General features: G+C 40.1%; 1 protein-coding gene across 1 annotated transcript in view; it reads right to left on the bottom strand.

The window, feature by feature from the left end:
• Positions 1-26,351, bottom strand: part of LOC311080295 (macrophage mannose receptor 1-like) — a 181,869-nt gene that overhangs the window by 93,109 nt on the left and 62,409 nt on the right. The gene's annotated exons all lie outside the window — the stretch shown is intronic.

The raw sequence follows: 26,351 nt of genomic DNA, 5'->3' as shown, positions 1-26,351 counted from the left end.
TAGTGCACTATACGACACTCACTTCATAGTGCACTATACGACGCTCACTTCATAGTGCACTATACAACGCTCACTTAGTGCACTATACGACACTCACTTCATAGTGCACTATACGACACTCACTTCATAGTGCACTACACGACACTCACTTCATAGTGCACTATACGACACTCACTATAGTGCACTATACGACACTCACTATAGTGCACTATACGACACTCACTATAGTGCACTATACGACACTCACTATAGTGCACTATACGACACTCACTTCATAGTGCTGCTGCTCACATTGAGACGGCCGAAGTGTTGATGATTTCCCATGCAAATCACTCCCTTCGTTCTCTGAGTTGGTCTGCATTTGTGTATGTATATTTGTGTGTACAAACAACTTTGATGCGCGTCATTAGCTGAGGAAATTTTTTACACCATGATTTTCTGATTCTGCTGCTTTTTCAGACTAAAGATGAAGCTGATTTAAATACGCACATGAAAAAGGGTGTGTTTCCCCCCTCAGTCACGGCTATATTTCAGAACATCTTCAGAATCGTCCACGTTTAGCAGAAGATGAGAGTGATGGAGCACACACTGATTCAGCTCTTTTCAGGTGAGTTTTTATGAATGACTTTTTTGTTTGATGCACAAGATTATTTTTCTCTTTTTATATTTTAAACAATTTTTTTAGAATCTTGTTTTACTTTTTATTGTTAATTTTGTTACTTAATCATTTGTTATGCTTATTTTATGGTTATTTTTAACTGCAAAGCACTTTGAATTACCATTGTGCTGCATAAATAAACTTGCCTTGCATGCATGTGTTTTACATTTAAATAAGAAGAATATTTATGATATTAATATAATGATATTTTTATCATATGCATAACATAAAACAACAATAATGCATTTTGTCTTCATTTTTCACATGCAAGATGTATTTTCTATCTATTTAAGTCACACCTGGATGCTGAATAATTAGTTGCTTTTAGAGAACTTTGATGCGTTTCTTCATCAGGGTTTCTCTCACTGATTCTGTGCGGCACGCGTGAATATATTCTGATCCGAGAGAATAAAACGTGGTACGAGGCTCAAGACTACTGTCGACAGAACTACATTGACTTGGCCACTGTACAGACTGATGAAGAGTGGAGCGAATTAAACGAGTTAAGAGCTGAACGACAGTTTTCCTCGTGGATCGGACTGTATGATGATGTGAACAGCTGGCGTTGGTCTTTTCGGGATGAAAGCGTCACATTCACGAAATGGGGTTCTGCTCAGCCAGATAATTATGGAGGGAAACAATATTGTGCACTTCTTAATTCAAACGGATATTGGCGAGACAGAGACTGTAATCACAAATGTCTCATTTTTTGTCAAAGCAGTAAGACTCATATACTTTTATAAGAAAATACTATTTATACTTTCTACTAGCTATTTATAAATGAGAATTGTTTCTAAGTAAATCCTACACCAGTTTTTTTTTTTTTTTTTTTTTTTTTTCAGTGTATTGCAAATAGTGTTTGCGTCTGGTATAAATAGCAACAAATACAGTAGAATCTTGTTTGCACTATAAGTGCAAATAGTGAATTGAAGCAAAATGCTGTTTGATTTTCCTATGGGGTTATTTTTAATTTAAGAGTAAAATAAATCCTGTGGTATAACCTACCCAACTTGACAATAGACCTTATTCAGAGCAGCGCCATGACAGGAATGAAAGCTAGGCTATGAGAAATTTTAGACTTACAGTGTTTTCAATGGCATCCGCTTTAAAAAAAGCTTTATAAAGCTTATAATTTTACACAGCTCATGTTGTCCGGAGTTTTATGTCTACTGAGATTTCTTGGAAAGATCTTTATGCAGTGTTTCATCAAGAAACACATTAAATGAGATGTATGTCTATCCCTCACAACCTCCATTTCATTCCCGTTGATAGTCAAAGTCGGAGCTGCTGTGAATAAAGTCTACACTTGAACGTTTTGTTCGTTTAAAATAAAAACAACAGCGTCAAAATTTGCGTTTTTGATATGGGCGAGTGTAACATTGTAGAGCAAAATGTTCAAGAAAAACCCCATTATAAAAACCCATAGGATGGGGTTGGAGTTAGTAAAAAAGCCTTTTCCAACTAACTTAATCAGTTATTCTGATGTTTTGCAGAACGACAGCCGGTACTAGTTAGTGGTCTAAAAATGTCCTGGAAGGAAGCTCAGAGTTACTGTCGAGCAAACTACGATGACCTGCTCACCGTGAAGAACAATAATGAGAATCTACAGCTAACCAAGATGTTAAAACAACAGCCTTGTGCCTGGATCGGTCTGTTCAGGGACTCGTGGAAGTGGTCGGATCAGACAAGCCTTGATTCCCCTCTGCCATGGGCTGAAGGACAACCAGATAATTCGTTTGACAATGAAATCTGTGGTGCTGTAGATGATGGTGCTCAGGTTACTGACAAGCGCTGCTCACGACAGCTTTTCTTCTTTTGCAGTGGTAAGGTTAAATGTTTTCATTTTAGAGCATTTTGTGGTTGTTTCTGGATTCTGATTATATATTTTTTTAGCCATAAAATTCAAACCAGCTGTATGAAAATGGTCGGACCTGTATATAATTAATCTAGGAGGTCTGTTTTATTTTTACTCTCGCTAACAGTTCAGGATTTGAATAACACTAGGCATTAAAGTTTAGTACAGGCACGGATAATTCCTCTTGTTAAGCTGGCAGTGAGTTTTACATGGACAATTTCTTCAGAAAACTCTAACTTTAAGGTACACTGCAGGTAAACTTTTAACAAATGCTTTCTCCACTTGATTAATCACAATGTACATTATCACAATGTACATAAATGTACAAGACATTTGCTTTGTATTACACATTTTTTGACATGTTATATTTAAATACGCAAGGGAGACATTATTTAATGAATTATGCATGAATATTGGATAAAGATATTTGATTTTGTTGAGATATATGAGTTAAAGGTTTCTACAGAGGGGATTTTGGATTTCTCTTCTTATCACTCCATAAATCATAAAAAAGACTCTTAATGGACAGAAAAAAATGCATCTTCTGCATGTTTTTAGAAATAAAATGTTATAAAAATCAGTTTGAATGATATATGAGCAAACTCTTCAGTAAAAATCTTCAGAATATATATATATGAATAAATCTGTAAGTTTTGGTGTATATACCTTTTATTGAAGTGGAGAAAAAAACTTTTTTCAAAACAACCTTTAAAAATATGTATCGTATCTGTCATGGGATGTGGAGGAGATGAACCCAAAAGCAGACGAGGTGCAGACACTCAAGGTTTATTTAAACACAAAAACAGAAAACAAAACCCACGAGGGGGCAAAACAGAACTGAGGAGAGGTAACTCTGACTAAGACAAGATAACAAACAATGACTAAACTCTGACTAGACGATGACGGGAAACGAACTCACAAAACTGATTTAACAGGTCACTGACAAAGTACTCACAGTTTTAAACAAGCAACGTCTCACAAGGAATAACAGGCAAAGTTAGATAATGTACCGACACAGGACAGAAAACATGAGGGGATTAAATAGGGAGCAAACTAATCAGGAACACAGGTGATGATGGGTAAAGCAATCAAGACAAAACGAGGATAACAAGGGGGCGGGGCAGAGAACGAGACAACACAAGCACATGGCCCAAACAAATGGCCATGTGCTTGTACACAAAACATGGGTCTGTCATGATCCTGCCTCAAAACAAGAAAGATCTAGGACATGAAGGCAGAATCATGACAGAACCCTCCCCCCAAGGAGCGGCTTCCAGACGCTCCCTAGAGGGAACATGAAACACGGGACAAGACCGACTGAGACATAGACACAAACCAACAATACATGACAAAAACTAATAAAGGCAGACATGAATACACAATGACAGGATTGGGGTGACATAATAAAAATAAAAAACAAGGAAGAGGAGGCGGAGACAACACAGAGTTCATGGGGGAATGTCCAGGGTGGGTGGGTGGGACTGTGGTCTTGGGTGGACAGGACGATGGCTGAGGGCGAGGGGTCCGGGCAGACTTGGATGGGGACACACAAGGAACAGTCTTGGGGGAAACAGTCCGGGGTGAAGTGGTGACAGAGGGAACAGCTACAGCCGGCAGCGGAGCGAAGATAATGGGTGAGGCAGGTGGTAAGGGAGTGGAGAAAGATGCAGACTGTGATGCTGGGACAGGGCTGGACACAAAATTAGGGACAGGGCTGAACACATTAGCTGGGACAGGACTGGACACAGACATCCTCCTGTCAGCTGGGACAGGACTGGACCCATCTGCTGGAACAGGGCTGGACACATTAGTTGGGACAGGGCTGGACACATTAGTTGGGACAGGGCTGGACACAGACATCCTCCTGTCAGCTGGACACAGACATCCTCCTGTCAGCTGGACACAGACATCCTCCTGTCAGCTGGACACAGACATCCTCCTGTCAGCTGGACACAGACATCCTCCTGTCAGCTGGGACAGGGCTGGACACATCAGCTGGGACAGGGCTGGACACATCAGCTGGGACAGGGCTGGACACATCAGCTGGGACAGGGCTGGACACATCAGCTGGGACAGGGCTGGACACATCAGCTGGGACAGGGCTGGACACATCAGCTGGGACAGGACTGGACACATCAGCTGGGACAGGACTGGACACATCAGCTGGGACAGGCATCTCCAGAATCTTGGCTAGACTGGACAGATACTCGGACAAGGCTCTTGCAGCGATGACAATCGGCATCTCGTGGCTCGCCGAAACAGACCGCAAAACAGCCTTAGCAGCTGAATCGGCCGCTGCTCGCTCTGCAGCCCTCATGACTGCAGACTCTGGAACAGCGCTTGCAGAAGCTGGCTCTGGAACAGCGCTTGCAGAAGCTGGCTCTGGAACAGCGCTTGCAGAAGCTGGCTCTGGAACAGCGCTTGCAGAAGCTGGCTCTGGAACAGCGCTTGCAGAAGCTGGCTCTGGAACAGCGCTTGCAGAAGCTGGCTCTGGAACAGCGCTTGCAGAAGCTGGCTCTGGAACAGCGCTTGCAGAAGCTGGCTCTGGAACAGCGCTTGCAGAAGCTGGCTCTGGAACAGCGCTTGCAGAAGCTGGCTCTGGAACAGCGCTTGCAGAAGCTGGCTCTGGAACAGCGCTTGCAGAAGCTGGCTCTGGAACAGCGCTTGCAGAAGCTGGCTCTGGAACCGCGCTTGCAGAAGCTGGCTCTGGAACCGCGCTTGCAGAAGCTGGCTCTGGAACCGCGCTTGCAGAAGCTGGCTCTGGAACCGCGCTTGCAGAAGCTGGCTCTGGAACCGCGCTTGCAGAAGCTGGCTCTGGAACCGCGCTTGCAGAAGCTGGCTCTGGAACCGCGCTTGCAGAGGCTGGCTCTGGAACCGCGCTTGCAGAGGCTGGCTCTGGAACCGCGCTTGCAGAGGCTGGCTCTGGAACCGCGCTTGCAGAGGCTGGCTCTGGAACCGCGCTTGCAGAGGCTGGCTCTGGAACCGCGCTTGCAGAGGCTGGCTCTGGAACCGCGCTTGCAGAGGCTGGCTCTGGAACCGCGCTTGCAGAGGCTGGCTCTGGAACCGCGCTTGCAGAGGCTGGCTCTGGAACCGCGCTTGCAGAGGCTGGCTCTGGAACCGCGCTTGCCGCCGCGGGCTCTGGAACAGCGCTTGGGACAGCGCTTGCAGTAGCGGGCTCTGGAACAGCGCTAGCAGTGGCGGGCTCTGAGACTGCGCCTGGGACAGCCTGAGATAAAGAGCGAGAGGCTCCCTTTCTCCTCTTCTTTCTCCTTGGTCGCGAAGCCGAATCCGTAGCTGGACTAGCGACCAGTTGGAGATGTTCTGCGGAGACAGTAACTGGTGCTGGTAGGGAAGTCTCAGGCAGCGTTGACTCGGTGGAGGAAGACTCAGACGGGGAATCCCAAGAAACCCGTCTCCCTCGTTTACCACGGAGCTCAAAAGGTGGAGAAGAGACCTCAGGAGAAGTGGAACCAGCCGGATCACCATGGGCAACAACGGCCAGGACGCGATCCTCCGGGACCACTGGCAGCGAGGCGGGTGGAGAGAAGATGGAGCCCCGCAACTCCCTTCGCGACAGGCAGTCCACCATATCAGCAAACGGGCGGTCTACCAACCTCTCCCGTTCAGCAAGAGGCGGAGGAGCGTTGAGACCCGCAATGAAGTAGCGGTTTAGAAGGATGTCAGGAAGGAAGAGTCTCTTCTCATGAGCGACCCGAGCGTACTCCTTAATGGACCTTTCTCCCTGAGGAGGAATCGGCAGCTTGCCGATTCTGACGTCAGAGCTCGTCTTGTGCCACCACTCTATTAGAAGGTCTGCTTGGGACTCGACGGGCGAGGACCTTCTGTCTGCTGGGTTCGATGTTGGTCGGTACATTCTGTCATGGGATGTGGAGGAGATGAACCCAAAAGCAGACGAGGTGCAGACACTCAAGGTTTATTTAAACACAAAAACAGAAAACAAAACCCACGAGGGGGCAAAACAGAACTGAGGAGAGGTAACTCTGACTAAGACAAGATAACAAACAATGACTAAACTCTGACTAGACGATGACGGGAAACAAACTCACAAAACTGATTTAACAGGTCACTGACAAAGTACTCACAGTTTTAAACAAGCAACGTCTCACAAGGAATAACAGGCAAAGTTAGATAATGTACCGACACAGGACAGAAAACATGAGGGGATTAAATAGGGAGCAAACTAATCAGGAACACAGGTGATGATGGGTAAAGCAATCAAGACAAAACGAGGATAACAAGGGGGCGGGGCAGAGAACGAGACAACACAAGCACATGGCCCAAACAAATGGCCATGTGCTTGTACACAAAACATGGGTCTGTCATGATCCTGCCTCAAAACAAGAAAGATCTAGGACATGAAGGCAGAATCATGACACGTATCAACAGACTCAAATAGATAAAGTGCAATAAAATAAACACTTAAATGTTTATTTTGGATGTTTTCTTTCCACTAGTTTAATGGAACAGAAGCAAAATCTTCAGAAATTAACCAGTGCATAAAAAACATCAGATTTGCATGTTGTGCTTTGCCTTTACAAAATCATGTTACTGTAACGTTAAAATATCACAGTAATCACAGTGTGACAAAATCTTTGTTTCAGGTTCTCCTGAAGATGACTTTGTCTAAGTTTCTGTGTTTTCATGTGTTTAATTTCTTCTCTCAGGACGGCCTAAGCAACAGGTATTAAGACTGGCGGTGAAAGCTGGTGATGATGTCAATGATGAAGCGATTACAGCTGCTGTGTTGAAGGAGGTGAGCCATACGCTTATCACCACACCTGTGTTTTTGTCATCTCATTAACCCTCATGTCCTGCGTTTTTGGAGTTTCAGAGATTAAAATGAACCTATATATTGTTTTCGCTTCTTTGCCATGTTTAAAACACAGACAGACAGAACGTCTCGGTTACGTATGGTAACCCTCGTTCCCTGAAGGAGGGAACGTAGACGGCACGTTGGAGTGATCCGACTATATAGGAATCTCGCTAGAGAGCCAATCTACTTCGAGTGAAACTAAATGGCCCAATGCACATTGGCGTGCAATCATTTGCAGCAGCTGCTCTGCCTCGCAGCGCGGGTATATAATGAGCAGCAGGTGCGACTGCACTTCAGCTTTTCGCTGAGGAGCCGAGCAGTTGGCCCGTCTCCGTCTCCATCTAGGCCGACACTATGTTGCTGTCTGGGTATGATTTTATACAATTATTATCTATGAAAATATATGATTTTTAGGAATAAATATATAATCATCATTGGGGCTTAAGCAGATCATACAGAAATGTACAAATGAGATCATACAAATTCATTCGAATTAGTCACCAATTCAACAAAATCTAAAATAATTATGATCTGCAATGGAGATTGTGTTGGATTTATTAGTTCATTATTAGTTATTTATAGTTCATTATGGTTATTATTGTTAGTTATAGTTGAAGTACAAATTTAAGAAAAATACAACAGAGCTAAAGTAATGTCCTTTAATAAATTAAATAGACTTTTATTGACTGAATAACCCTAACCCTAACCCTAACCCTACATATAGGAAGTTGAATCTCCACACATTGTAATTTGGTTATTGTCCTAAAGTTTTATTAAAGACTGTTGTTCTCAATTGGGTTTTACACTGAGCTCAGCGCGTCACTGTACAACTACTGAAGCTGACACTGTCAAGTTAGCATAAAGCAGGGGTCACCAACCTTTTTGAAACTGAGAGCTACTTCATGGGTACTGAGTCATACGAAGGGCTACCAGTTTGATACGCTCTTCTGAAATAACAAATTTGCTCAGTTTGCCTTTAGTTATACATTATTAATAATAATCATCTATGAAGACACTAATTACGTAAATGATTTCTCACAATAATTAGCAACAATAACAATAAGGAGGGAAACAGATATCAATATTCAGCACTTTAATATCAGTAATTGTTACATTTTTAGATGATCACTTACATCACTACATTTCATAGGAAAAATGTCCCATTTTCACTAGCCACTGACAAACCCTTTTAACAAATCATGAACTATGTTGTTTCAAAAAGTTATCAATTATGTAATGTTAGAAAAACCAACTTACATATTTTTAAATAAATCTTGTCACATTTTGAACTAATGACCAAATCTGTGGCATTTTTTAAAACACTTTTTAAATTGAACACAATTCTTCAATATTTTAAAAGGGAAAAATGTCCCATTTTCACTAGCCACTGACAAACCCTTGTAACAAATCATGAACTATGTTGTTTCAAAAAGTTATCAATTATTAATGTTAGAAAAATCAACTTACATATTTTTAAATAAATTGTCACATTTTGAACTACGGACCAAATCAGCATTTTTTAACACACTTTTAAATTGAACACAATTCTTCCTTATTTTAAACTTCGCCATGGCACTGCCATGTTGCCACTGACAACATCTGGTATCTGTTTCTTTTTTAGTGGGAAGACTGGCATTGCATGCTGTTCACCAGTGTATTGTAATCTGGTGTGTAACTTGACACTGCAACTGTGAGTGAGTCTTTCAGATGTGCATCAGTGAGGCGTGTTCTGTGTTTGTTCTTGATGAAGTTAATGTCAGAAAACGCTGATTCACAGAGATAGGTTGAACCAAACAGGCTAGCAACCTTCATAGCTGCTGTGCATACTCCACTGTACTTCTCGGTGTCAACAAGGGACCAAAAGTTTGGGGCAGCCTGGTAGGCTTTGAGGTGGAGGTCATTTTGCAGTGTTATGATTTCAATCTCCACCTGTCCAGCATCCAAGTTGAACGTTGCACTTAGTTGCTCAGCAAACCATGTTGTGTCCACATTCATGAAAGGATTGGAAATGAACGACACACATGGCTCAAGCTGATGAAGGTCACAAAACCTATTCTCAAACTCTTGCCCAAGTCTGTTTATGACTTCACAGTACTTTTCTGCAACTTTGTCAAATGTCTCAGATGCGGAAGCATTGTCTTTCAGCACCGACTGCACAGAGGGAAAGTGCAGCACCTTTTTTCTCTGTAAATCCACAGAAAAAACGTTCATCTTGGCTTTAAATGCATTTAAAGCACTTATCATATCAACAACAGTCTTACCTTTGCCTTGCAGCTGGCAGTTCAAGTCGTTTAGCTTCCCAGTAATGTCCGTCAAAAATGCAAGGTCAAGTGTCCACTCTGTGTCCTCAAGCAGTGAGACGTCTTCGCCTTTGGACTGCTTGAACTCTTTTATTTCACCCAAAAGTGACAAAAAACGAAGTAAAACTCGTCCTCTGCTGAGCCATCGGATTTCTGTGTGTAGAAGCAGGTCACCATATTCAGCTGACATCTCCTCCAATAACACCTTGAAGATCCTGTGTTGTTTTGCTTTGGAGCGAATGTCGTTTATGATTTTTACAACGGGAGTCATCACGTGTCCAAAGCCGATCACTTTTGCACATAACGCCTGCTGGTGAATGATGCAGTGATAATGCAAAAAATTTGAGAAGTCTGGGTCACTTTTACAGTGAGCGATGAAACCTGCATGTCGGCCGATCATAGCAGGAGCCCCGTCTGTAGTCACCGCTACCAGCTTTTCCAATGGTACCTTTTTCTGCACGAAAAACTCCTTCACTGTGTTATAAATGTCAACTCCCCTCGTAGTTGTCTTTAATGGCAGTAGTGTTAGCAGTTCTTCTCTTGTGGAGAAATCTTCAAACACCATCTGGATAAAAACTAACAGCTGCGCTGTACTGCTGCTGTCCACGGACTCGTCGCACTGGATGCTAAACCAGCTGCACGCTGCCAGATCCCGGTCCAGCTGATCGGCCAAATTACCAGACATATCTGACACTCGTCTAGCCATCGTAGATGCACCCAGTTGGACGTCAGAGAGAGTGGAGATTAGATCGGTTCCATTTTTCTCGTCTTTAAGTACAGTGTTAGCAATTATCATCATTGCTTCTTTGAAAACTTCTCCGTCTGAAAATGCCTTTTTCTTCTTGATCAGAAAATGTGTAGCTCTAAACGAGGCTTCGGTTGCTTTTTGTGACTTTTTCACCGGCCTCGTGAAAAAAGACTGTTGCTTACCCAAAGCTGCCTTTAGCTCACGGGCTTTTTCTGTCCGTAGTGCACTTCCCGGTGGGTAGTTAGCATGGTAGCTTTTGTGACACGTAGTGAAGTGTCTCTCCACATTGTGCCGCTTTGCCGTCGCCACAGTCGCCCCGCAAATGAGACACACGCAGGTTTCTTTCACAGTCGTAAAAAAGAATTCCTCCTCCCATTCGTTGTGAAAGTGATAAGTTTTCTTCCTTTTTTCTGCCATGTTTTTCAGCTACCATCTTCGTCGCGCCCGCGCCCTCTAGCTTACTCTCCACGAGCACTCAGTGCTCAGCACTGGTTTTGTCTCACGCAAAAAACTTTTGAACTAGAGTAGGTCAGAGTTCACCTAAACTTATCTAAACTCATGTATAATGAACATATTTTTAAGATATTGTCCTTTTTAAATATATATAAATGCAAGTGTGATTAAAAAAAAAAATAGCAACAGAATAAAATTTTATTTCAGACGCAGCTCCCAAGTGCTATTTTTAGAACAGGCCTGCGGGCGACTCATGTGGTCCTTGGGGGCGACCTGGTGCCCGCGGGCACCGTGTTGGTGACCCCTGATTTACAGTATCAATTCAGTCAATATTAGTTCAGCCATTAGTATCAAAGAGCTCACAGATTTCACTGCATGCCACTGTACATGAGCTTAAATATTGTGTATTGCAAGTTTTCTGACATCTTATATGTAAATATGCAAATTATGCATTCATATTTTAAATATGCTCAAAATTGCATACAGTTCCAGAACAAAAATTTGAATATTGGATAAAGCCAGGTTCATAATTCTTGTTTGATTTTGATGACATGTTAGAGTTAAAGTATTTTATAGAAGGGTTTTGGATTTCTCTTCTTATCACTCCATAAATCAGAAAATACTTTCAACAGACGGAAAAAATACATTTTCACCATGTTTTTAGGAATAAAATGTTATATAAATCAGGTTGAATGATATATGAACAAACCCTTCAGTAAAAACCTTCAGAATATATATATGAATAAAACTGTAAGTTTTGGTGTATATAAGTGTTACACAAGTTGAGAAAAAAACAACTCATTTTGAGAAATCGGCCTTTAAAAGATACATACGGTAATTGATATCTACAGATGCAAAAAGATAAAGTGTACAAAATAAACTCTGTACTTTAGATGTTTTCTTTCCACTAGTCATAAGAAGACATGTTAAGGAAGAAAATTCTCAAAATTGACCATTGCATGAAAAAATGGTTTTATGAAATAGCTTGATCAATTTATGATTAGGACTCATAATGAAGTAATAAAGTGCATGTTCAAAATAACAGACCGTTTAAAGAAATAAAGGAATGATTTAAACTATGTTTTACATCTGATATACACATTTAGATTAAACATCCCAGCCTCATTAATGGAGTTAAGCATTTAAATTACATGAAATCATTACCGAGAAGTTGCAACATTTTTGATATTCTAATAAATAGAAATATTTGTAGTGGATGCGCTGCTTTTGAAGACTTTTCCTGTGGCATGCCGTGTTTTAATGTTTGCTTAGCACATGATAATAGCAGAAAATGTACATGCAAATAATGATCATTAATGCACAATAAGGCCTATCTGTTTCCATAAAAAATATAAAGCAATTAAAAATACTATTTGCAGTGGAAAAGATTGAGAAAAACTTTTTTTTGAAAAAACTTTTTTTTTTGCACAAAAAATATTTTTTAGCAATGTCCGTATGACGGCACATCCGTATCTCATATTTTCCTAATGTCTTGTACTGTTAAACATTGGATCACGTGGATGAATATGCATATGCAATTAGATTGGCCTGTTGAGTTAATCGTAGTTATTCTGATGTTTTACAGAAGGACAGCCAGTACTAGTTACTGATCCACAGTTGTCCTGGAACGAAGCTCAGAGTTACTGCAGGAAAAACTACTCAGACCTGTTCACCATGAAGAACAGTGATGTGAATATACAGCTAACCGAGATGATCCAACAACACCCTTGTGCCTGGATCGGTCTGTTCAGGGACTGGTGGAAGTGGTTGAATCAGACAAGCCTTGATTCCCCTCTGCCATGGGCGGAAGGACAACCAGATAATTCGTTTGGAGCAGACAAGTGTGGCGCTTTAGATGATTACGGTCAGATTGATGATCAGACCTGCTCAACATCCAACTTCTTCTTATGCAAGACAAGTACAGTTATTTTAAACATGATATTTTTGTTGTTGTTTCATTGTCTAGCTTTATACATTTTCAAGCCAGAAAACTCTTAATCTAAAATAAAAGAAGATAATACTTTAGATGTGCCGTATTCAATATATCTCAGTATTTAAATATTAGCTCTGAAATGAATTAAAAGTGTTGTTTTTCCACCCAAATTACTAGTAGACATTTTACATTTCATGCATTGTAAAAAGCAAGTTGAAAATTATTACGAAATGTTTCACTAAATGAACACAAACAATAATAATATATGTGATATTTATCAACATATATTAAAGCAAAAAATAAAATAAAATCAAAAAAAAAAAAAAAATCAATGCAGAGACATACAGATGTTTTGGAGTGATGGTGATCAGTTCATTTAAATGGACAATTTGACCTAATGCACGAAAACAAATCGAGCTAAATAACTTTCACACACATTTTACTACTGAGGTTTAAATTGAAAATGCTATTAAAAACATCTGACTAATTCTCATAATTTTTAAACCCTAAATCAATGAAATATTCACAATGTTCATGTTTTTCACAACACATATTATAAATATTTGGCATATCACCGAGTCCTGTTCATATGGCAAACACTCACTGTGCAACCAAACCTTTTCTCATCTTGTATTCAAAGTGATTGTAATCGTGTGTTTTTGTATTTTTCACTTTCATTTCTTTCCACAGCACGAGTGAAGCAACAGATATTAAGACTGGAGGTGAAAGCAGGAGATAATGTCAATGATCAAGCGATTACAGCTGATGTGTTGAATAAGGTGAGTCAAGTCAAGTCAAGTCATCTTTATTTATATAATGCTTTTTACAGTACAGAGTGTTTCAAAGCAGCTTTACAGAGATAAAAGGAAAATAATACAACAAAGTTTGTTTCTAGAAAAGAAAATAGAGTCACAGTCCTGCTTAAGTTCAGTGATGGTTCATTTCTGTTGTAAAAATTTTATGAATTTAGTTCATTTATATATATATATATATATATATATATATATATATATATATATATATATATATATATATTATATGGTAACCATGTAACCCAGTGCCACCTGCCTGAGAAGGTAAACTCTGTCATAAACCTCCGCTGTCTTGCGGCCACATCTCTTTTTGGGAAAAGGCTTCAGGAGTAAACCTTGTGGAAAAATCTGGAGCTGGAGTCCCATAGGCAGCGTGTGGTTGCATGCAATCTCACTCTGGCAACTCCTGCGACGGTGCTGGTCCCAAACTGTATCGGCTCTGCTGCTCCGTTGGATCAACCAGTGCCGTGGAGAAGGGGGGACCCGCTACTTGGGCAACAGCCGGTCTTCCATATTACCCTGCCCTGGCTTGCGCCCTGGAGAGGACACTCCAGCTTCGCTTTACAGTGTCGAAACAACACAGGAAGCAGCAGCCTACCGGTTATAAGCTACAATGCTTGATTGGTGTAGAGTGTGGCGCCAGGGGTTGCTTCCGACGGTGGGAGAGATCTTTGCATCTCATTGGACAGCTACCGCCCGCCTCAAGCTGGGCACTCCCCAGCCAGTAAGGTGCTGTCCCGCCATGGTCTGCCTTCCTCATTGGGTGCATGGGGATAAGGAAATCCGACAAGCAGACCGCAATTTCTGCACCAAGCAATAATAAAATAAAAAACAACAAGAAGAGACCAGTTCTTAATCTGGGATGCTGGAACGTCTTCACCATGACAACTGGATTTGACGACTTCCTGAACATCAGTGACGTAAGAAAGACAGCGATCATCAACAACGAGCTACTGAGACTGAAGGTAGATATAGCCGCTCTGCAAGAAACACGCCTGGCGGAATCAGGATCTTTGAAGGAGAAGGATTACACCTTCTTCTGGCAAGGTAAGAGCGCTGAGGAAAGCAGAGAGCACGGAGTAGGGTTTGCAGTGTTGAACACCTTGCTGGAGATGGTCGAACCAAGTGACAAGGGGTCAGAACACCTGCTGACTCTCCGCCTCCATACATCTGAGGGACCAGTTACACTCATCAGCGCCTATGCCCCAACCTTGACCTCCACACCTGAGGCAAAAGACGAGTTCTACACCAACCTGTATGACGCCATCAAGAACATCCACAGCAGCGAACACCTAGTCCTCCTTGGCGACTTCAACGCCAGAGTAGGTGCAGACCATAATTCTTGGCCTTCTTGCTTGGGTTCCTTTGGAGTTGGCAAGATTAACGAGAACGGGCAGCGCCTGTTGGAGCTTTGCTCTTATCATGGCCTCTGCGTGACCAACTCCTATTTCCAGACGAAGCCACAACACAGAGTGTCATGGCGCCACCCCCGATCCAAGCATTGGCACCAGCTCGACATGGTCATCGTCAGACGTACAAGCCTCAAGCATGTGCTTCTCGCCCGCTCATACCACAGTGCTGACTGCGACTCTGATCACTTACTGGTATACTGCAAGATCAAGCTGCTACCAAAGAAACTCCACCGTTCCAAACAAGAAGGGAAGCCATGCATTCACACGACTAAGATGCAACATCCAGAGAAGCTTGAGGAATTCACAAAGTCTCTTGAAGATGCTCTGTCTGTAGGCTACCCATGCAACACCGCATCCGCATCATGGAACCACCTGCGTGAGGCAATTCAGAAATCAGCTCTTCCTACCTATGGGAGAAAGACCTTCAAGAACTGCGACTGTTTTGATGCCAAGTCTGCGGAGTTGACCCCTGTTATTGAAGCAAAGCGTGCTGCCTTTGCTGAATATAAGCGCTCACCAGGTGGGAAAAACCTTCAAGCACTTAAATCAGCCAGGAGCAAAGTACAGCAGACAGCAAGAAGATGTGCCAACGAGTACTGGCAGGAGCTCAGTCACAACATTCAGAATGCAGCAGCAACAGGCAACATCAGGGGCATGTACGAGGGCATCAAGAAAGCTCTCGGACCAACTCAGAGCAAAACTGCACCCCTGAAAACCAGCTGCCGAAAGGTGATCACTGACAAAACCAAGCAGATGGAGAGATGGGTGGAACACTATTCAGAGCTCTACTCCAGAGAGAACATTGTTGTCAGCTCAGCACTGGACGTCATCGATCCTCTGCCCACCATGGAGGAGTTAGACGCTGAACCAACACTGGCAGAACTCAGCAAGGCCATCAACAGCTTAGCCTGCGGCAAAGCCCCTGGGAATGATGGCATCCCCCCAGACCTGATCAGGCACTGCAAGACCACCCTTTTGCAGCCTCTATTTAACCCTCTGAGGTCTGAGCTGTTTTCTGAGCCCTGGAGGTGTTCTGACATGCTCTGACATTTCTGGTTATATCTGTTACTTGTGACATTTTCATGGCTAAAGTCTAATTACACTGTATTCAGCACAAACTCTGCTACAATAATATATCAACAGCATGTATGTAAAAGTTTGTAGTTTTGAGATAATGACATTTATGCGTGGTTTTTGAAAATACAAAAAAAAATTCTCACTGAAATAAGGCCATGAAACCCATACTGATTATTTCTTCACAAGACTTTTGAAAATTGTATGACGTAGCCTAGAATATTTGCTGCAAAACTATGTGAAAATCACCCTGACTGCTCATTCAGATAAGACAATATATTGATTTAAAAATTTTACGACGTGTTTTGTGTGAAAAAGCCTTATGCGAGAGCTCATTAACCCTCTGGAGTCTGAGCTGTTTTTGGGGCCCTTGAGATGTTCTGACAAGCCTGACATTTGTGCTTTTTTCAGTTGCTTATAAACATATTAATGGCAAAGGTGTAAATTCACTCTATAAAGCACAAACAGGGCTACCATAATATGTGAGCCACGTGTATGTACATGTTTTCATTTTTGAGAGAATAATGTTTATGCGTGGATATTGAAAAAACTAAAAACTAAAATTTCTGAAATAAGGCCACAAAACACATAGTAAATATGTGTCAATAAGACTTTTGACCAATGGATGTCATCGCCTATTGTTTTTTCTTCAAAATTATGTGAAAATAGTCTTGCTTTATCGTTCAAATAAAACCATACATTGATTTAAATTGATGTAAAACAGGTTTTGCTTGGAAAGCCAATATGCGAGGGGGCGTGAACGAAGAGTGGTTTACACCTGAATTACCACCCACTCTGCATAATGATGAGCCATTCACACAGGTGTGACACTGGCTGAGCCACAATGCAAGGACAAAAGATATTTAGAAGACTTACTATATTGACCATTTAAGATTTTGCCTACATCTATCTTGTACATATGTTTTGCTATTTTATTAAAAAGGTTACAATTACAAAAATAATTACAATTTCAACAATATTTCAAGTGTACTCTTTCTTTGCAAAAAAAAAAAAAAAAAAAAAAGAAGATTATAGGCCTACATTTTATCTATGTATTCATTACTTTGAATATAGCCAACATTGGAACAGCTAACATCTTAGTTGATGACTTTATTTTTGACAAAAATATTAGGCTATTTTATATATAGAAATTGCTAAACAAAAGCTTATTTGATGAGGCAGTATATTCTACAGTAAAAACTGTACCCAGATCTACTAAACAAAATGTTGTCTTTCATATTTCGCCTGACTGTAAAGTTGTTTTCATGAAATATTAGGGCATATAAATGTTAGTTTGCAGTTTACGTTGCTTATACAAATAGCCTACATTTTATTTCAACATATCATCTCATAGCAATACAGTTTGCTAAAACATCATCATTCGTTGACGATAGGCTTATTTACTTTAAATCCAGGAAATTTGATAATGAAAAAATTATTAAAATGAAGATACAATTGATACAAAACGAAATTCGTTTTAAAGAAAGGATTTGTACTTTCTGTTTTGAGGTCTCTGTGAAAGTTTGAAAGTCTTTTAGTGTTTTTTTTTTTTTAGAGCTCGTGTCCATAATGGAGAACTGTCACGTAGTATTGTTTTTTGCCAGCTGTGGTAAACAGCGCGCATCTATGCCGTTCATTCATTCATAAACAGAAACCCGAGAAGGAAAAACTTACTAGTATTCCTCAGCTCGTATTCCTCGTATTCCTCATTATTCCTCACAGCGCTGCGAGACGGTGTAAGCAAGTAATGTTCTGAATAAACTTGTGTTTTGGTTTTCTCGAGCTGATATGGGGGGCGTTCACAGGATTGCGCGGATTACCTCAGCCATTTGCGTTTGAATAGCGCGCGCTCTCCGTGGGCGTGTCACATTACATTTGAATGAGCTCTAATGAGGTAGACTGGAATAGCTCTCTTTTAATACAGATTTCACAAGATGAGAATATTTGTTTTTTATATAAATTACTTCATTTAAAAGAAGAGAATTCAAGCTTCATAAAGACATATATCACGTGTATGTGTGAGAAGTATTCATTGAGTTATGGTTCATTTTCGGACGCGTTTCAGAATGGACTTCACGGACAGAGAGAAGGCAGAACTCGCTTCGTTTTTATTTTTCTTTATTTGTCAAAAAGCACAACACTATGTTTTTATTGTGAGTATACACAAAAATAATACACATTTAACAGAATCGATTGATGTATGGAACTCCTATGGAAAATCAAAGTCAACAGAGTATTTTTGAGTTTCTTTTACAACGATAAAAAAAAAGCGAGCTGGTATCGCCGGCGATACCGCCGACCTCAGGGGGTTAATATGTAAGCTTTTCTCACCTGAGAAAGACAAAGAACCTCCCCTAACAGCCCTATTAGGAGCTATCAGGCCCCTATCATTCTGAGCATCTTTTGTCAGTGTTGGAGTGAAGGTGGTGTTCCACAAGACATGAGAGACGCCAAAATCGTCACCCTGTACAAAAACAAAGGCGACAGGAGTGACTGCAACAACTACAGAGGCATCTCCCTCTTGTGCATCGTGGGCAAACTGTATGCAAGAGTGCTGTTAGTGCGTCTTCAACAGCTGGCAGAACGTGTATACCCCGAGTCCCAATGTGGCTTTCGAGCAGAACGTTCTACAGTGGACATGATCTTCTCCCTTCGCCAACTACAGGAAAAGTGTAGGGAACAGCAGAAGCCCCTTTACGTCGCCTTCATAGACCTGACCAAGGCCTTCGACCTAGTTAGCCGTGATGGGCTCTTCAACATCCTCCTGAAGATCGGATGCCCCCCAAAGCTTCACAGCATGATCAGATCTTTTCACGACGGTATGAAGGCAACCATCCAGTACGATGGCAGCATGTCCGAACCATTTGACATCAAAAGCTGCGTGAAGCAAGGTTGTGTCCTTGCTCCAACCCTCTTCGGAATCCTCTTCTCCCTTCTTCTAAAACAGTGGTTCTCAACCTCTCCTGCAGGGACCCCCTGACATGCCATGTTTCTGTTTTAACCCTGAAATGGCACACCTGATTCAATTTATTAAAGGCTTAATGAGTAGTTGACTAATTGATTAATTGACTAATTCCTACTCTTCCTACTCTAATAACTACTCATTAATTGAATCAGGTGTGCCATTTCAGGATTAAAACAGAAACATGGCCTGTCAGGGGGTCCCTGCAGGAGAGGTTGAGAACCACTGTTCTAAAACATGCTTTGGGGAATTCAACCGAAGGGGTGTACATGCACACAAGATCAGACGACAGACTCTACAACATCGCAAGACTCAGAGCAAAAACCAAGGTGCGTGAGATCCAGTGTTCGAATTGAGGGGGGGCTGGGGGGGTCCGGGACCTCCCATAAGCATCAAGGGACCCCCATAAGGCCCAAAAAAAATTACCTCTGGGGGTCCTCTGGTTTTTCATTAAAACTAAAATAATAGAAACATAATTTATTAGGTAATATATATATATTTTTAATCAAAGTATTGGGCTGCCACTCCCATTAGAAAGTAATTCAAATTAGATTTGCGTCTGAAAAGACGCTCAAGTGCGCCACACGCTGTTTTCTGAAGGAATTTACAGACTGTTGAATTTATAAACAGATACATTTTATTTATCGTGCCATTTATATGCCAAAAATAGTTGTTGTTTTTTTTGCGTGTAAATGATACACACTGCAAATCCCTTGGGTAGGATTAGGGGTGTGGAGTATGTGTGTATTACACGCCATAAAGTGCGTATCATATGCACGCAAAAACTATTTTTGGCGAATAAATGGTACGAGAAATAAATTTTGTGCTATAGATAAGCACTTTCACGAGAGTCTGGCAGAGTGGATCCTCATTTTCACCTCACGATGACGGTAAGATAATATTTCTTTCTTTTATGATTGTTTGGTACAGATCTGAATAGAATTTCGACATTAACGCTTGTCCGGGACACGTGCGTGTGTTTTTTAAGGGACAAGTGAAAGAGAATTGTACTTGCCCAACCGGACAAATGCCCTGATTAAAACAATTTTCAATATCAAAAAAATAAAATAAGAAATAACGTACTTGGTTACTAACGTAACCTCAGTTCCCTGAGAGTAGGGAAAGAGTATAGAGAGTAAAAATTAGGGAAAGAAATGCCCTTTATAAAGCTAAAAAAATTATTCTGATAAGAGTGTTTTCCAACAGTGATGTAATGAAACATTGACAATTTAAGTTTGAAGGGAGTAAAGCCTCTGTTTAGGCTGGAAATGTAATTTTGACAAAAAATTTATTTTAAATAAATCTTAATTTTAAATCAGCCTACTTCAGTGTGATATTTTATCATATTATCATGTTTAACACTGAGAATTTGAATAATTTAAATGTGATGATCAGATGCAGATATCTAAATCAGAGAATATCATATAGGTTCGGGAGGTTGGCGGGTGGATTATTTATTTTTAACAGCAGATTTGGGGGACTCAAAGTGCACCAGATTAATGAATTTATCTTTAAAATGTACAAAATTTTCTTCCGGGGGGTGCATGCCCCTGGACCCCCCTAGAGGTACCGAGCTCCACCCACAAAAATACTGTGGGAAACACAGTAGGCTATATGATGGTCTACGAAAAATACACATTTAATTATCTTATTAAAATACATGATCGGGATTTTAGCACCTACGCCTCATTTTGAGCCAGGAAAAACACGGATTATTACATAGATTTTGGGTGGAGAAAAGTCTTTGTTCATCAATTATGCACAGAGTTAATGCTCAGCTGCAAAAACATGTTCTGAAACACTAAAAGTTAAGTAAATGAAATTATAGTATTATATGAAATAAATAAATGAAAATATGTATATTATTACATTTTTTTTGTTTTTTTTTGTTTTTTTGGGGGGGGTGGGGGGACCCCACAAGAGCTTTGACACAATTCGAACACTGGTGAGATCATCATTAGAGACATGCTCTTTGCCGATGATGCAGCAGTCAGCTCTCATCCTGAACAAGATCTACAGTGTCTGATGGATGGATTCTCCCAGGCCTGCTAAGACCATCAACCTGAAGAAGACCAACGTGCTGGGCCAAGATGTGGACACATCACCTGTCATCACCATCGACAATTACGAACTTGAAGTGGTCCACCAGTTCACCTACCTGGGTTCCACCATCAGCGACAACCTGTCCTTAGATGCCGAAATCAACAAACACATCGGCAAGGCCACAACAACCCTAGGGCGACTGACCACTCGCGTCTGGGAAAACCCCAAGCTGACCACCCAAACCAGGATGGCAGTGTACAAAGCCTGCATAGTCAGCACCCTCCTGTACGGGAGTGAATCCAGGACAACATATGCCAAGCAAGAGCAGAAGCTGAACAGTTACCAGGCGAGGAGGTAACTGTTACCAGTAATACAGGCGAGGAGAAGATCTTGAAGCTAGCAGAGGAGAGGAGAACCAGTCAGAAGACACGCGCACACGGACATCCACCCACGACCAACTACATCTGCACTTTGTGCAGCAGAGACTGTCACTCCCGCATTGGTCTCACCAGCCACCGACGATGCTGTTTTAGTCGCAACACTACGAACTCTTAGGGCGCAATATCCATGGTCGACAAACGACCGAAGGAGGCCTACTACTATATATATATATATATATATATATATATATATATATATATATATATATATAGCCGCTCTGGAGAAAACCGTCATCGTCCAGGGCTGCGTTTCCCAAAAGCACCGTAAGCCTAAGTTGATCGTAAAAACGATCGTACGACTGATCTTAATATTACGGTCTGTTTCCCAAAAGCATCGTAGCTTAAGTAGCACTTGAAAATCTTCGTAGATCTACGAGTGCTCTGGAGTAATTGTTCCTCCCCAAGTGCATCGTAAGAAGACAGATTTATGAGGACACCTGCAGGACAACCGGCAGATTACACCTTTAACTTTATTTAAATGCAATGTGATTATAACATAAGGTTTTGATTGTACTTTATTGTACACTTTATTACTCTTTTTTGTTGTTGGTTAAATTAATATATAAATTAAATAATTAAAAAGGTCAGAAAACAAAACAAAAAAATAGAAATAATTTAATCTAATAATTGTAATCAAAATTAAATGAATGAACAAAAAAATAAATTAAAGAAATCCTTTAAATCTGTAAAAAATTGCATCTTTGTTTCGCTCTATCTCCTCTAAAAGGACATTTATTTCATCTTTTTGAAAGGTATCTTTTCGTGTGTTTTCGTTTTTTGTTTTTCAGCCATTTTGTCAGTGCCTCCGCCTGTAGGTGCTTTATATATACTTGTCTTGATTGCTAATCCACAACAGATGACAATTATTAGGTTAAATGTTCAGAATACGATTCCATATAAGGTTGTTTCAGCACTTCATGAATGGACAGCGACTCTTAAGTAGCACGTAGAGCGCGTTCTCGCGTGTTCATGTTAAGTGCATTTTTGGGAAACGCTCGTGGAATTGCTGTGAGCGTTCGTAACTTTGCACGTAGAAAGCGCTCTTAAGAGCTAAGATACATCGTTATCGGGAAACCCGGCCCAGTTCAGTTCAGATGTAGTATCCACAATTATGACAAAAAGTGAATATATGACAAAAAATGTAAACTATGGTAAATAAATTCAAAATTATGACATATTTATTAATAATTATGACTTTTAAAAGTTGTACTTATGACTGTCATTATTTACTTTTTGTCATAGTTGACTTAAGTCATAATTTCACATTTTTATGTCATAATTTCGTGACTTTATGACTTTGACATAATCTCAACTTTGTATATCAAAACGTTGCCTTTGTCAAAATGTTTTAAAATGTTGACTTTATATGATATGAAAATTCAAATGAATGAAATAATCATAATTATGAAATTCATAATTATGAGATTAAAAGAAAGATATTATGTTTCACAATAGAAATGACACAATAGAAATTATGACTGTCATAATTGACTTTTTGTCATAATTGATGTCAATTTCAAATTAGTTTGTCTTAATTACAGATGAACTAGAAGAACTAACTAGCACTATGAGCACCATTCTCTCTAGAACATTGGATGTTGTTGCACCCATTAAATTAAAAAAGGTCAGAGAGAAAATTAAAGCACCATGGTACAATAATACTACGCATGTTCTAAAGAGAGAAACCCGTAATTTAGAGCGTAAATGGAAACAAACTAATTTAGATGTTTTTAGAATCGCGTGGAAAGACAGTATGTCACGTTATAAAAAGGCCCTTAAAGCGGCCAGGGCTGAGCACCTCCGCAAACTAATAGAAAATAACCAAAACAATCCAAGGTTTTTATTTAACACCGTGGCTAGACTAACAAATAAACAGATGTCACCTGAACAAAATATCCCGTTACAGTTTAGTAGTAATGATTTCATGAACTTCTTCACTGAGAAAATAGAAAACATCAGAACCACAATTGTAAACGTTCAATCCTCAATCGCGCCTTATAATTCAGCCTCAATTATCACGATGCAAGAACAATTACAGTGCTTTACAACTATAGAACAAAAAGAGTTAAATAAACTTATCACTTCATCTAAAACAACAACATGTTTATTAGATCCTATACCAACTAAACTACTGAAAGAAGTGTTACCTGTAGTGGAAGAGCCTCTCCTCAATATTATTAACTCATCTTTATCTTTAGGTCATGTTCCAAGAACATTTAAACTGGCAGTTATAAAACCTCACATTAAGAAACCACAATTAGATCATAATAATCTAGCAAATTATAGACCCATTTCAAATCTTCCATTTATGTCTAAAATACTAGAAAAAGTTGTGTCCGCTCAACTGGGCTCTTTCTTGCAAGAAAATGATATCCAGAAAAGTTTCAGTCTGGATTCAGGCCGCATCATAGCACTGAAACTGCGCTCGTTAAAATCACAAATGATTTACTTTTAGCTTCTGACCAAGGCTGTATCTCAATACTAGTTTTACTTGATCTAAGTTGTAAAGCAAATTAGCTCTATATGAAATATTAATAATCAATAATAACTGGTTATAATTGATTATGAATATTTAATTATTATTCATAACGGATTATGATCAATAATTTATATTTTAATTATTTTTAATTATTTTCAGAATTTACTGTAGCAGAATCAATAGTATGATCATTTTATCAGTTCATCCAATGAACAGAAAGCATAAACAATTATCAACTCTAGGAAATATAATATCTTCCTGGCTAAGAAAGAATTAATCCCCAGCTAACAATAAATTAAGAAATAACCTCGGGCATAAAAGCATCGGTAACTTAGATCGAAGTTTAAGACAATAAATTTGATAAGCACACACACAAGCAATATCTTTTTAAATACGAAAAATACTTTATTGATTATATACTAACACACAAAGCTGATTAGCTAAAATATCTAACACAAACCCACGCACATGCACACATTCATACAAGTTACAGAAATAATTACAAAAAGAAATATATAAAGAAAAATAAAAAGGGAAGGATGAGTTTAGAAAGGCGTTTAAGGGTAAGAGGAAGGAAATTCCGAAGTTCTATGCACTTGTAAGACCTGACCTGGAACGAACCATCAATCATTAATTTAACCCTTCTATCGTTTCTTAAACAGGTTAATATTTTTATACACCAGTTAAGCTTTTAAATGTCTGGAGGTATCTACTTGCGTTTCCGTTTGAGGGTTCCCTTTTGTTGGGTAAAAAGGGTTTTTTCGGGGTCCGTTGGTTGATCTCCTCGTGCTTGGAGAGCTTCGGGAAAACCAGTCACGTGGTGGCTGGGGGATGAATGAAAAGTCTTTGGAGTTGAAAGCGTGCGTTGCAGCCGTGAATCAATCGTGGACCGAAACTTTGCAGCAAAACTTAACTTAAAACCGAGACTTTCAATCGGAAAAGAAAGGAAACTAAGAAAAGAAAGGAAGACTTAGACGAGAGTAAGATGGCTTGAATAAAACTGTTGAACCCATTCTTCTGATGTTAAATTTGGGGTTCCTTCGTCTTCACGTTTGTTACATGTTTTCTAGTCTGAGAGGGAGCTTCGAGAGCGCACGGAGAGAGCAGCTTAGAGAGCGCACGGAGAGAGCGAACTCTTCTTCGGGTCCTTAATTTAAACTCAAAAGTTTGTCCCCCCTCCTGAAGAGATTGGACCAATTAGACACTGGCTTTGTTTTCCAAGTCATAAATCATGTCTTCCCTGGGGGGGTTTCTCTATTTAAAAACCAGATGTAACAGTTTAGGCATGATTTCTAATTATCAGAATATGAAACATTTTACACAGATTTAATTAAAGCCATCTTTTGAATCATGAGCATACGATCATATTGAAATGAAACAGTACACACTTTCATTCACACACCTAATAATTATAACAATTACATGAGTTATATGGGATTAAAGCATATTAAATGGACACATGTATCGTAGAAACACATAGAATGATGTATGATGCTTTGATGTATGATGTAAAGAGTCCATTGAAAATGGTTCTTGAATGATTTTATATATAGTTAGGTAAAATCTCAGTTCTCTGGTTTAGAAGAGACAAGAAACTCTGTTTGTACATTCAGGAATGTTGTGAACCAATCTGTCTTTTTAAAAAACCCCTCCTATTGACACGTTCTTCCTTTAGCTGGGCTCATAAAAGTCCTTTTGCAGACTCTCTGGCACCGGGATGTTGAGTTTTATGGACTTTGATAGGTGTATGTCTCTTGGTGCGTATAATGTTTGGGGCTTGAGACAGCCCGGAGGTCATGAGTATTTCCTGCTGAAATCTGTTTGCATCATGGGACCTCTTAATTGTGGGATTCTCTCAACCAGTCGGCATTTTCGGCAACAAATCCCGCATTGTCCATTCATTATTTAGTTGGTGTTGGGGGAGGCTCTTTTAAAAACCAGACCGGGCGGCGCCTGGACCCCGTGGCAGATGGATAAAGACACTCAAGTCCTGACCAAATCTTCACTTAATATTCCGTTTGAATTAATATTCTGAAAGAATATTTGTGTTTGATTCCGTCTCATTTTCGCTACAAAGTGCTGCGTTCAATACTATAGATCACACAATACTCTTAGATCGACTACAAAATTATACTGGTGTTCAAGGACAAGCATTAAGCTGGTTTAGATCATACTTATCTGACCGCTACCATTTTGTCTATTTAAATGGAGAAAAATCGATCATAACTTCAGTAAACTATGGAGTGCCGCAGGGATCTGTGTTAGGCCCTCTGTTATTCTCAATATATATGCTACCACTTGGAAATATTATAAGGAAACATGGAATGTTATTGTTATGCTGATGACAC

Source organism: Abramis brama (assembly GCF_963993115.1).
Source record: "Abramis brama genome assembly, chromosome: 3".
Taxonomy (NCBI): domain Eukaryota; kingdom Metazoa; phylum Chordata; class Actinopteri; order Cypriniformes; family Leuciscidae; genus Abramis; species Abramis brama.
Note: the sequence above shows the minus strand (reverse complement) of the source record. Positions and strands in the feature narration are given on the sequence as shown.